Below are 13,995 nucleotides of genomic sequence, written 5' to 3'. Positions count from 1 at the left end.
AGGTTTAAAGATAGGGTTTAAATCTTTAACGGCAATTTATCAGTAACCGTTTACTTTTCTGAAAAACCGTTAATATTTTCGTTTTGCTTTTCATTTGATTGTATATTAAATGTAATTAGTTTAGTTATATGCATACACATAAAATATTAGTTACATATATTCAGTTTAATATTGTACTAATTGGCTTTTAAATAGAATTTACTTTTACTATAATCTTAGTCAAAGCTGTTAAGTTTTATTAAGTATTTTTGTTAAATCAATTAACTGACAATTCAGGTTTAAGTTTGATTTAAACAGTCATATAAATGATTATTGTAATTAACTATATCACAAACTGCATTTGTTATGATCACTCGCCTAATATACAGAGGAAAGTAGTAAAAATGTAGGTAACAGTTAGTCAACAGACCAAAGTTGCCAACACTGTCTCCAAATACATTTTATATTGATGTTCTACCCTATGATGTAAGATCAGAATCACTAATGTCACTTTTTGACATAAATGAGTTAATAGACTTCGAACTTTCCTTATTTTCAAGTATATGAATGAAAAATGTCAGTTTTTAGTATATAAATAAGTGTATTGTTGAAATGACATTGGTATTGAAGGGAGTTTTCTTAAAATTTTGGATATTTCCTAGGCACAAAGAACCTATGTTGATATTACCAATTATTATTGATATAATATATATATTCTTTTTCAATAAATAATCACCAATAAGTCAAAGATAAGCTGTTCTTATACCAGGTTTCTACAAGTTTAAAACACCTTAGTTATTGCATTTAAATTGAAGACGCTTGCAGTAACGGATGTACATAGCGTAAATTAACTCTATGGTATTACTAAAACAAAAACAAAGGTTTTCTATTAAGTCAGTTGTTTGAAATATAATTATGTAATATTGAACTATAACATTCTAAAACTGATAAACAGATGAAAATGAACTGTATGTACAAAAATCAGTAAATATTAGCAGACAGATCTTGTTTTATTACTAAAAAGATTAATTTTTTTGGTTAAACATACCTATTTTTTGAAAGCTAATACTTAACAGGAAAATAATTTATGAAAATTTATTAATAAAAAAAGATCATTTCTTTTTGATAAATTATTTAAAAATATATACTTCAAAAAATTGGTTAAAGAATTAAATATTTTAAATATTAGATGTAGGCATAATTAAATTAATGTAAACGCATAATATAATGATAAAACTTCAAACTTTTCATGCGCAGTGAAAGAAAGGCAACTCCTGTAGTTAACATTAAAAACAAAATATTTTGTTTCTTTTCAGATTTTAATAAGTTTTCTACAGCTGTGATAATAAGACAGTTAATAAACCTGGGTGCGTGATGCTAGCACCAAATACAAAAAGATTGTAATTCACTGCCGAAATGCTACTGGTAAATTAGGTTTCCGGTTAAAGCCCATTAGGGCTAGGAATGAGTGGTGGGAAGTGTGGCGACCAGAAGCATAACAAGGCGGGTGGTCTTTCCCTGTGGGATTGAGATGCTAAATTAGGTAATGTTTTATATGTTTTTAGTTTTTAAACTGTTATTTGTTGTATTAGTTTAAAATATAAGCCGACAGAATACCAAATGATTATCATTTCATTTAGAAGTTAATGTGTTGAATGTTGACATTAATATAGAAAATATTAAAGATACTGCCTAAACAATTATAGCAAAGTTGTCAAAATTACGTTCATTCTAAAAGTTAATCTAATTTACATCTGTTGCAGCAGTGTTTCTCAACCTGGGGATTGCAGTGATATGAAAGGGGGTTGTGAAATAAGCCTACTATTTTACATGTAAACAATAATAAAATCATTTTACGAGAAAAAAATATCAATTATTATAAACATTTTACTTACATTTGTAAGTACACATGTAAAGAAGATAAATTAACAAGATGGTTACATTTGTTTTTCATTTAAAAGTGTTCTCCATATGAGGATCTATATTAGAAACACACAAAAGAAAATTGTTTTCAAGTAATAAAAGACAATTCTCATATTTAGGTTTTAATGCAACCATAGACAAAAAATCCTTTTCACAAAGGTATGATGTGATGAAAAGCTTTAATATTTTCAATGCTTCTATGACTAGATTTCCACATTTACTTATGATGAGCAAGCCAAAATGTATCTAAATCTTCAGATGTGAATTGTAGCTGTATTGTTTTATTGGCAGACATTTTGTTGAGCTGGTCGTGAATCTCGGTGGCTAACTTAGCAGCTGCAACAACATTTTGGATTTAGTACCCATCTCTTTGAGAAATCATTTTTATCTTCTGGGAAATACTGCACCGACTGAATTTTAGTTCATGCAAATGTATCTTCATGCTATATAAACTGAGGTGAATAATAGTGTTTTCGTTATCCATTTTTCTCAGTGTAATCAGAAGTGAGTGGAAACATATCAAAAATTTTGGTTTGAAAGCAAATCCAGATATCAAGCTTCTTAATGAAAACTTGGACCTTGTCTGTCATTAAGTGTTTTTTTCATGTCCTTGTAAATTCACATTGTTTAAATGAGAAAATAGATCAGCTTAGTAAGCTAACATCATCATGTACTCATTATTCTGTAAAAACATTGAGGGTAGTGCTTCTTTGTGCCGGAAAAGTAGAATTAATTCATCTGATAATTCTAATAATTGGGCTAATACTTTCCTCCACGATAACAGTCTGATTTCTGTATGGAAAAGAAGAGGGGTTTTTTTTTCGCCCACTTCATTGCATAGTTTAGCAAACAGTTTATTCTGTAATGGTTGACTTTTAGAGAGTCTTTGGTTTAAACTTTAAGAATATAATTGAAAAAAAATATATATATACCATTTGATCATACACTAAATAACTGAAACTTCAATTTTTTTGGCTTGATATCACCACAAAGTTTGAAGCTTGTGTATGGGATATGGAAGTGGAATTTTGCAGCATATGAAAAATGCCATACCTGACCGCAATTCGAGCACAGAACCTCTGGATGAAAGGCCGAGGCACTACCAATCCGCCACAGAGATCAATATATATGTATGCTGATAATTATTATTATTTTCAATGAAACTATGCTTTTAAAAACTTAAATAAAGGCACCAAATGCACGCTTCACATTCAAAACTAAACTGAGGTTCTGTAATCTTTTACACCTCTTTTGTACTGCTGAGAGCATTATGTGTTCAGACGTATCATATGCATGTTTGAACCTGACACTCTCACATGAATATTATGCAAGCAGACCAAATCACTAGGAGCATGTACACATCAAGTTGGAACCTATAAATTGCTCATGTTTGTATACTTCATACATGCATGTTCATACCAGTCGCTTGTCATCCAAGCTAAATAGTTTTAATTAGAATTCATTGGATTGGGTTGAGGTTGGGGGGTTGTTAAATATTCATTTTGTTTGTGTTAGTTTTTGGGGTCATGGAGTTAAAAAGGTTATCACTGATCTAACGCATTCTTTTTTTTTAGGTAGTTATTTATACCCATTTTGTTAGACTTCATAAAAGTATTCTTGTATTGGTAGAAATAAATGAGAATTAACTAACATGAACATTTTTTTAAGCAGTTCTTTGACCTCAAAAAAATCAAGAAATTATATTTATATTTGCTTTAAAATTTGTATGTTCATTGATCATTAAAAATTCTTTGAACTCTTTCAATTAAAACATTAGCATTCATTCATACTATCTAATAAGCTAATGAATGTTAAATTTAGCTTTGTATAGAATATTTGGTGGTTCCTTCAGTATTTCTTTGTCACACTTTAATGCATTAATAATTAATTAATTATTAACCATTAATAAATTAATATTAATAAATTAAAGAAAATGCTGTGGAAAAGCATCCTCTATTGAAAATGAAAATGAAAGTGTTCAAATTAATCAACCCATTGGTATGGATCTGAAATCCAGATGCTCTAAAAACAAGAGCAAAGAAATTTCATCAGTTTTGCCACACGGTACTTACAGAAAATAAAATGGTGGCAGTGCTACAGAAACAAAGATGTGTGGAAGCTATTGAAGTGCCACCTACTAGTCTGGCTTTCTGCAGCTGTCTTCGTTGTTTCGGTCATATTTCAAGAATGGACAATAACAATACTACAATACTATACCAAGTATACAACAGTATTGGCATTGGGAAGAGATCAAGAGGGCAACTTTGGAAACTGTGGTCAGACAAATCCAAGAAGACATGAAACACATGCAATACAACTTGACACAAAATGCAAACCTCTATCGAAACAAAATCCAGTGGAAGAAATTAGTTGATGCTATAACATCTTATATCATCAACCTATGATAAAGATAAATAAAATGGTATGGTAGTGATAACAAAAAGAAAATCTTACTTTTTATATTCAAATAAGTTATGAATAATAAAAAAACAAGTAACTGATATATCTTAATTTTTCTTTCTTCACTCTCTAGGGATTTGTTTAATTTTTATTATTTTATCAACCTCTGTGGTGTTTTGTTAGGATATCTTGTTTTCATACATAAGTTTCAGGTTTTGAATCCCAGTTTGGCTTAAACAAAAATATATCTTACTTTTGTTACCAACAAAGATAACATATCAATAATACACTAAATGAAGAGTGTAAATTTTATCTTAATTTAATTTTATCTTAAACTTAGAACAGGTGGATTCTGAATGGTAAAAAAAAATCATTTACGGCAATTTATTGTAATGTAGTTTTCCTGTTTAAGATAATGAAATATTTGTTGGGGGTGTGATACCACTGGTACATTAAAAGTCTATATAATACAGAAAAGTTATTAATAGTTACCAAATGTGAAAGAATTGAATCTATATATATAATATATGTTTTCATATCATTAGATTAACTTACATCATATGTAATACACAAAGAAAAATATGGCATTAAGATCTATAGATCATTAAAGAAAGGTTGTTGTTTACGCCAATGCGTAAAGCAGTTTTAATTCAACTTGGTATTTAACTTATTTTCATCTAAAATTTAACAGTATTTCAGTGTAATGAATATTTCAATTATAAATAAGAAATTTTTCATAAACTGAAATTTATGCATCCCCCCATTCAACGTACATATAAATATATGCTCAGCTGATTTTTATTTATGCCTTTTGTATTGATTATTTATTAAGATTTAACTCTGTATTATTTCATGTTTATGTTTAAAAAAAAAAATAAATAAAAATACGTAAACATGTTGCGTGAACTCTGCTCCTGGTGGTTCACTCGGCTCCATCTACACTATATAAGCCAGCTCCCCACTAGATTCAGTCTGTCTGTCTCTGACCATCAGTCTCTCTCAGCCTCTCTGATCACAGTCACTCTCGTCTTGTCTAGTCTATTCTCAATCTATCATTTGAAGACTTATATTGTTTAGTCAAGATTTACACATCATCATACAGCATACAAGTACATACATTAAATTATATATATTTTTCAACAATTTGTTATGTTATAATACCTATGAATCTTTGTTGTGTGAACTCAGCGAACATTCTTTATGTTTAATACTTATGAATCTGTTGTATGTCAAAAATCCTTTAAACATTATGTTTGTGATTCTTCTTCTCTATAATTGTATGATAAAATATTAAACTCAAAGAAATTTATGTAGACATATATAAAATCCACGATTGTAAGATTATATTTTGTGCAAGTGAATATCAAGATGTCAATGTTTTTCATTCTACAGTAATCGTCCGTTAAACTCTCTGTTATGATAAGCCAGATTACATCCTGCATAAGTGAATATCAAGATACTAATGTTTTTCATTCTACAGTAATCGTCTGTTAAACTTTCTATTATGATAGTCCAGATTACAATCTGTGCCAGTGAGTATCAAGATATTGTTTTTCATTAACAAAAACTAGTAATCGTCTACTAAATAATAAGGTAATCCTCTGTTAAATAATAAGATATTATTATTATACTCTGTATTGTTATTATATTCTGTCTGTAAGTAAAAGAAATATTTAAGGTAACAAGTTTACCTATACTTTACTTAACGATTGTTGTATATAAATATCGCTAAGGAGATTTTGTCCAAAACATCTGTTTTTAACAAAACAATTATGTAATAATGTATTTATGCTTTTTTTTTTGTTTTTATGAATATGGTTATATAATTCTGTTAAAAATAATGTCCAATTTTCTTTTGGCAAAAACGAGCTATGTGTAATTTTATTTTTGTAACTTTCCCCAACAGTTGTTATAACCTAAGTTTTTTGGGTCAAACTTATTGCTTTTCAATATCCTTCAAAATGGTATCACAACTCTACTTTTTTCCCATTTAAAATTTCTGAGTTGCCCTCATCTGGGATTGTGATGTGTATCATACCAGAAATATATCATCTGGTGGTAATAAAATATGTTACAACCTAATTTTTTTGTTGAAAAGTTATTTAATGGTTCCTGTATTTTATTAGCATTGTATATATGTATATCAATCAGAGAGGCCACAAAGTTTCTTTCCATATAAAGAAATAAACATGAATTGTTTTTAATTATTTTATTTAATATATTTAAATAAAACTATAACACGTAAAGTTTACTTTAAATTACATCTGTATATGCTACTACAATGTCTGGATATAGTTTTATAAGTCGCCAAGTGCGTTTAGACATTCACTTTTGTGTTAAAGGATCAAAGCAATAAAAACAGTTTCTGACAACAGCAGGTCATCAACATTCCTTAGTTGCAAATGGGAGATTTTTTTTTTATTATGCCCCAGAAAGAGTTGTCACCTATTGTTTGGACTTCTAGGCAGCCACTGAATTTGGGAGTCCCTAATAATAATCCACACCCTTCAAAATGATCATTTAAAAAATCCTTTGCTGACTGACCATAATGATCTGGAGCTCCACCTCTACCTATAAAGCAACTTGCCCTGACTGACTGATTCATCAACACCCAGCAAAAACTATTGAAGATATATTGATGAAAATTTGTATACATGTTCTTCTTATGTATAAGTGCACACTAAGAAAGGATTTTTTGAAATACCAAATTTAAACAGTTATAACAGAGTAACAATGAAATTTACTATTTATTTAATTTCTCATAGCAAATGAAGATTCTCTGTAACAAATGAAGATATAACTTTATTTTTGGTGTGTGTTGATCTTCATTTTAATATTTAAAAACTAATCTCCAGATTTTTGAAATTTGTAGTTAAAATGGATTTTTTTTTGAAACCTGGCTATTTTTTTTTTTAATTTCCCTGCAAATGAAGGTATCAAGTTAATTTTTGGCATGTGTAATCTTCATGTGTATATCTAAAAACCATTTTTTAGATATTTTTTAAATTCGATCTTGAAAGGAGTGAAGAAATGTAAAAATCTTTTGACCAATGATTGCAAATTTTCTCCTTTTTCGATTATAGTAAAGAAGATATTCAGTAGATTTGGGCTTGCAAATATTACTCAAATTATCTAAAATTGCAAAAATTATCTAAAAATATTTTAGGGTTTTTTGAATTTTAATATTTTAAGGGGTAAAAAAACAGTTTTAAAATTTCTGACGTTTATGCTATCGCTATTGAAACAATCTTTATGAGATTTAGTAACGTTGTGATTGTAATTTATGTTTCTAATTCTGATTATGCAGCTAGTGAAGCCACAAAGAACTCAATTAGTGGGTGACAAACTGTTTCCCTGAAGAAATTAGAACACACTGATAGTTTTTATAAATTGAACAGGATTTAATTTTTATTTATCATTATTATTCTTACAACAATGAGTTTAATAAACAAGAGGAGTCCAGGGGGCAGAGCCCCTGGCTAGACGGGAAGGGCGAGCGAAATAAACCTGATTGACTAAACATCCCCTGACCACGATGGGAAACACAAATAACCATATAGCATGGAGGAGTATATACAAAAGCAAATTTTTTTAAAAAGCTTTTGATTATAAGTTTTCTTAAGTTGATGATTCTGCTTAAAAACACTAAATTAACAATTTACATATATATGTATAAAATGTAAAAATATACCTTATATAATGTACATTATATACCTTATATAATGTAAAAAATGCTAAAAAAAAAGTTTAGGTTAAGATTCAATTTACAAATTATTTAAAACTTATTTTTGTACTGAAATACAAAAAATGAACATGTTATCATTTAATATCATGTATATCAATCTTTTAAAATGTTAATTTGCTATAATTCAAAATAGTGCAGTATATTTATATGTATAATAATAATTATTATGCTGATTAAAACCTTAGTATTTAACTTATTACCTATTTGTGTCAAATAGATAATGGTTTTTAGATAACTTATTAGCTCATCAGGGACTTTTAAAAGCAAACTAACACCATTTTTTAGAAGCCATTTCAATGTAGAATTTATTAGAAAATTATATTCAGTAGATGGAAAAATTATATGAATAATCTTCTAGCCCCACAAATTTTAATGAAGTATTTTTAATCACTCAATAAAGAAAATAATAAAATACTGCAACAAATTTTAATGTGGTGCAACAGGATACAGCTGGCCTCATTATAATTAGTAGATGCAAGTTGTGCAAGTGTTACGTAGATATTTGTGTTCTAGTATTTATTTACGTAAATAAATTTTTAAATCTACTTTGTTTAAAATAATAATGTGATATGCATCACATTAGAAATGGATATACTATTTCATGGATAAAAAAAGTAACTGTGCCAGGCATTTGCCTGGATATTCTAAGAAAACTGTGGTAAAACTTTGATGAGAACAGCATCAATAAATATACAATTAATTATACGAGATCTGTAAATAAAGTAATCAGACTGGTTCAGAAAAACCTTTTATTTACTATTCAAAATAGTTCCCTTGGGAATTCATGCAATGCTTCAAACGGTTTTCCAACTCTTCATAAACGTGTTGGAACTCAGAAACCAGAATATCCTTCAGATGGTCGGTTTCATTCTTTTTTATGTTTTCTACTGTTCCAAAATGGCGTCCTTTGAGGTGTTTTTTAAAGTTGGGAACAGGAAAAAGTCACAGGGACTCAAGTCAGGTGAATAAGGTGGTTGAGGAATTACAGGAATTTTTTTCTTTGCCAAAAACTCATTAACTGAGAGTGCAGTGTGACAAGGTGCATTGTCATGATGCAGCATCCAGTTGTCTTGGATGGCTAGTCTCATGCGAGTAACTCTTTTCCGCAGTCTTTGAAGAATTTCTTGGTAAACATATTGATTTACAGTCTGTCTTGAAGGTAAAAACTCCTTGTGGACAATGCCATTACTATTGAAGAAACAAATTAACATGGTTTTGATTTTCTTACTTTGCTTTTCTGGGATGTGGTGAGTTTGAAGTGTACCACTCCTTGCTCTGGTGTTTTGTTTCAGAGTCGTACTCAAAACTCATATCCAAGATTCATCATTAGTAATAACATTTTTTAGAAAATCAGGATCAGTTTCAATTCACCCTAGAAAACCATGGCACATGTCCACCCTGCTGTTTTTCTGTCAAACAGTGAGGTTTTTTGGGATTTATTTTTCACAAACGTTTTTCATGTCCTATTCATTTGTCAAAATTTGATGGACTGTGGTATGGTTAAAATTCAATTGTTCTTTGTTCATTCTGACAATCACCGGTTGTACCATATCAAGTCTCTGATTCGCTCAACATTGTTGACACTTTTTTCACATTAATGGTCTTCCAGAGTGTGGATCATCTGTAACTGATTCCCGGCCATCTGAAAATGTTTTAAATTAGTTAAAAACTTGAGCTTGTAATAGAGCGTCATCTCCATACACCCTTTTCAATTTTCAAAAAGTCTCAGTAGTATTCTCATAAAGTTTAACACAAAACTTAATTGCACAACGTTGCTCATAATTAATATTTGTAACGCACAACAAAAACCTGTTTCACAAAAAGTTTGTTTATGTTTCACATGACAACAATAGACTAAAAATATTAATACCTAATATAAACCAGCTGTTCATGTAATCATATGTTTACTAGTAACTTTACAGTGTTGCCACTTTAGCTGCCAAAAAAAACCTAGTCTCATTACTTTAATTACAGACCTTGTATAGATTATATAGCCATTTCCAGCACCGTAACTTAAGTTCATTTTTCTAATATACTACTCCACAGATATAAAAAAAGGAACTGTGCCAAAGTTTGGCTAGATAGATCAAGGGAAACCATGATAAAACATTAAGTAACATCACAGTTTATTATTAAGATTATATAGCCAGACATTGATCTGTGGAATTATTTAAGTTCATTTTTGTATTAACATACAAACATACACTACCAAATATAGTTACACTATCAAATAACAGTTGAGGATTATAAATTCGAGTCACATAAGTAACAAATAATTCGAAAAGTATTTAATAATATTTTATTTTTTGAAATATAAAAAAGTTTATTTAACCCACGTAAACTAACATTAAATGTTCTGGCATTTACCCTGTTAGACCAAGGGAAACTGTGGTAAAACCTTGGTCAGAACAGCTTACAGTGTTTTATGTAGATAATATGCTACAATATTAAAGGTATGTAATACTACAAAAAGGAATCTATTGGCAATACATTCACAGTATATTATTAATACATTTAATTAACTTTTAAACAACATAAATTGCTTAATTTTAATTATTTCTTGAATATTGTGCATCTAATGAACCCTGTAAAGAAAAAAGAAAAAAATATAATTTTAAAGCTAATAAATCATTCAGTAAAATACTGTATAATAATACAGTTACAAATATTAATAAAATTAAAAACTAATACTTATTAATACACTTTTACATGTATTTTAACAAAAAAAAAAACAGATTAAATAATAGGTAAAAAGATGCTAAGAGCCTTTCCAGGAATAGAATCAGGATCACCTATCTGCAAAAGAACAACAAAAAAATAACAAAAATCCGTTTCAAATCCATTTAAAAATATAATAATTTACTTCTAATCAAACAAATATTTTATTGACATAAATTAATGAAACTTTATCATAAGAGATGATTTTGATTAAAAAAAATTGTATAATTTTAAGTAATGTGTAGGATAATAAATGGGATGTCTTAAAATAAAATCAGACAAAAACTTGTTCAGAAATGATGTAAAACAATGACTGTACCTTGGGTGAGAAGTAAAAACATCATGTAACCAGGAAAAATAAAATTTCTTTGCTCAATTCACTTTAGATAGATCAACAAACTTAGATATTTGGCTAGAATTACACATATTTTCTATTAAATGAGACAATTAGGTCTTTCTGATCAAACTTGACTCAAAATCTACTAAGAATGTTACTTCCTTGACGAAATTTAATGAACTGACAAAGAGGACACAGTAAGTAAAAAAGTAAATGGGAGGCAAAGTAAGTAGAAATGGCAAATCTTTGAGGCAATGACAATTAACAAATTCATTCACTCACAATAAGTGAAAGAAGTGTATATTAGCTGTGTTATTTTCTGGGTTTATCGTGGTACATATAGAAATCTGGATCAAATAATAATTAGGAGACAAAACTGAATGTAAGTATTACTGAAACAACTATTTCAGCGAGGGAATCTAATAGTCTCTCTCAATGAAGCACATAGTCAATGATTAGCCTGATATATCCACTTACACAAATTAAATGTGTTTTGCCATTTTATGAATAAATACTTATAGTTTTGAATGTAAATAAATACTTACTTGATGTATTGCAGTATGATGTATGTATGAGTATTTGACTGTTTATTGACTGTTTGCAGTAATTCTCCATTCCTTTACATACTAATCTTTTAACATTGATTTATTTACTACATTCTACAACCTTCGGTTCCATTCTTTCTTTATGATTTTCACTTTCTACAAGTCCTTCATCATCAAATTAACTATAAAACCATGCCTTAATCCACGATCCACCAACCTATTTTATTTTTTTAAAAGATTCTGCAACAGATTTCCAGCATTTCTTATTTGTCTTAAAACTTCTTCAATAGTATTTAACAGATATTCTAATTTCAACATTCTTCTGCAATACCGGGTTTCAAGGACTTATTTTTTTCTGTACTGTTTTTATTATTGCTGTCATAAAGCATTACTATCAACATAAATATTTGCCCTGAGGTAGATAATCCCCACGTCCGGAACACAACATCTATGTTCCACGTCCAGGGCGGCAACAGCTGTACCTTTGTACATCACATATAGCTGGCTAACGGGGTTCTGAGTAAATTCCTCGGTTATTCTTTGTTAAGTTTGACCTGGTTCCAACTTCAGGTCACTAAACGGACTGGATTTTTGGCTACCTGCAGTAAATGGAATAACAAACGATTTTGGAAATGGATTTATACCACTCAGAGCTGGCGATGTGGCGGCCAGGGTCAATGTTATTGCAGGTGTAACGGAGACCCTTCCGTTGTCCACATGCCCCCTGCGATGGCAAGCATGTAGCAATGGTGCCCATGTATGTCGGTGTGCATGGGAGCTCTGAAAGCTTCAGTGAGTAGGAGCCTGGAGTCAGTGCAGAGACTGCGCATCCGCTCTCTGCCAGGACATATGCCTCCAAGGTTAGTAGCCCTGGAGTGGGGGTGTACCCCGGCGGCTAGCCTTGCTACAGAAGGGATCAATGTTCATGAATTTTCCTGAACCAACTAACGTGGCAGAGGGTGCACGTAAACACCCTCGTTTAGAAACCGCCGATTCGCCACAAGCGAAGAGGAAAAAAAGTAAGGAGAGTGATAAGATTAGAAAAGATGCTGATAAAATCAGTAAAGATTTAAGAAAAGCTTTGTTTGGAAATAATGTTCCCAAACCAAGATTTTTGGTCATTACAAAAGAGAATGGTAACTTCCAAAAGGTAAGTCCATTCTTAATTGCTAGAGAGATTACAAATTGTGCTGGTGGTCCTGTCAAGGAAATCCGTAAGACGTTTAACGGATTACATGTCGAAACTATAAACAACATGCAAAGCCAGAAAGTCCAGGCGTTGAAGAAGATCGGTGAATTTGCGGTTACTGTCCAACCGCATAGTACACTTAATTCATCTAGAGGAGTTGTTGTTTGCCGTGATCTTCTTAACTGTACTGAAGAAGAAATAGTGCAGGAAATGTCTAGTCAGGGAGTGACACATTGTCGCAGACTTTCTATGAGACGAAATGGTGAGATTCTTCCTTCGGCCTCTCATGTTTTGACATTCAATAGGCCAAGTCTTCCTGAAAAGGTACGAGCTGGCATCCATCGGCTTGATGTACGGGCATTTATTCCGCAGCCGATGAGATGTTTTAGATGTCAACGTTTCGGACACACTGCAGCTAGATGTGAAGCGCAGGAAATTTGTATATGCGGAATGAAGATACATGAGGGTGATCCATGTAAAGACCCTCCAGTCTGCATTAATTGTAAAGGGCACCATAACTATCGATCCAGGAACTGCCCAGTATACAAATCAGAAACAGCCATTCAGGAGGTTAAAACGCTTCAAAAAGTCAGCTACCCTGAAGCGAAGAAGATTGTAAACCTACGTACACCTAGACCATCGACTACATACGCAGAAGCAGCTGCTGCTCCCCCCACACCTAAAATCAACGCGGAGCAGTTGCTTAATACGATGGCACAAAGTCTCGCGACAATGATAGAAAGAATCATTGATTCCAAGATCGAGTCGACTCATCAGATACAACAAAGTAAACATGAGAAGGCTCATTCCCGGACTGACGTCGCCGACAGAAGACCCGTAACAGCGCAGTTTAAAAAACCGGCAAAATCTTCGATTATAACTCCAGCAATAGACGTAATGAAGAAAAATCTTGATTTATCCGACAAAGATCTAAAGATCACCCCGACGACGAGTCATATAGCTAAGGATACAGTGACAAGAGTACAGAAAAAATCTGCGTCAACCAAAATGGAGGTGCAAGTAACTATCGAAAAAGCACCAGACACAGACGATATTAAAACCGTACCTACAGAGGCCCCAAAAGCTCAGAGAACAACTGTGGCGAGAGCATCTGTATCAGCCGGCCCAAGCACAGCCTTAGACATTGAATCAAGTTCAT

Source organism: Lycorma delicatula, chromosome 12, assembly GCF_047948215.1.
Source record: "Lycorma delicatula isolate Av1 chromosome 12, ASM4794821v1, whole genome shotgun sequence".
Lineage (NCBI taxonomy): Eukaryota > Metazoa > Arthropoda > Insecta > Hemiptera > Fulgoridae > Lycorma > Lycorma delicatula.
This window is presented reverse-complemented; position numbering follows the sequence as displayed.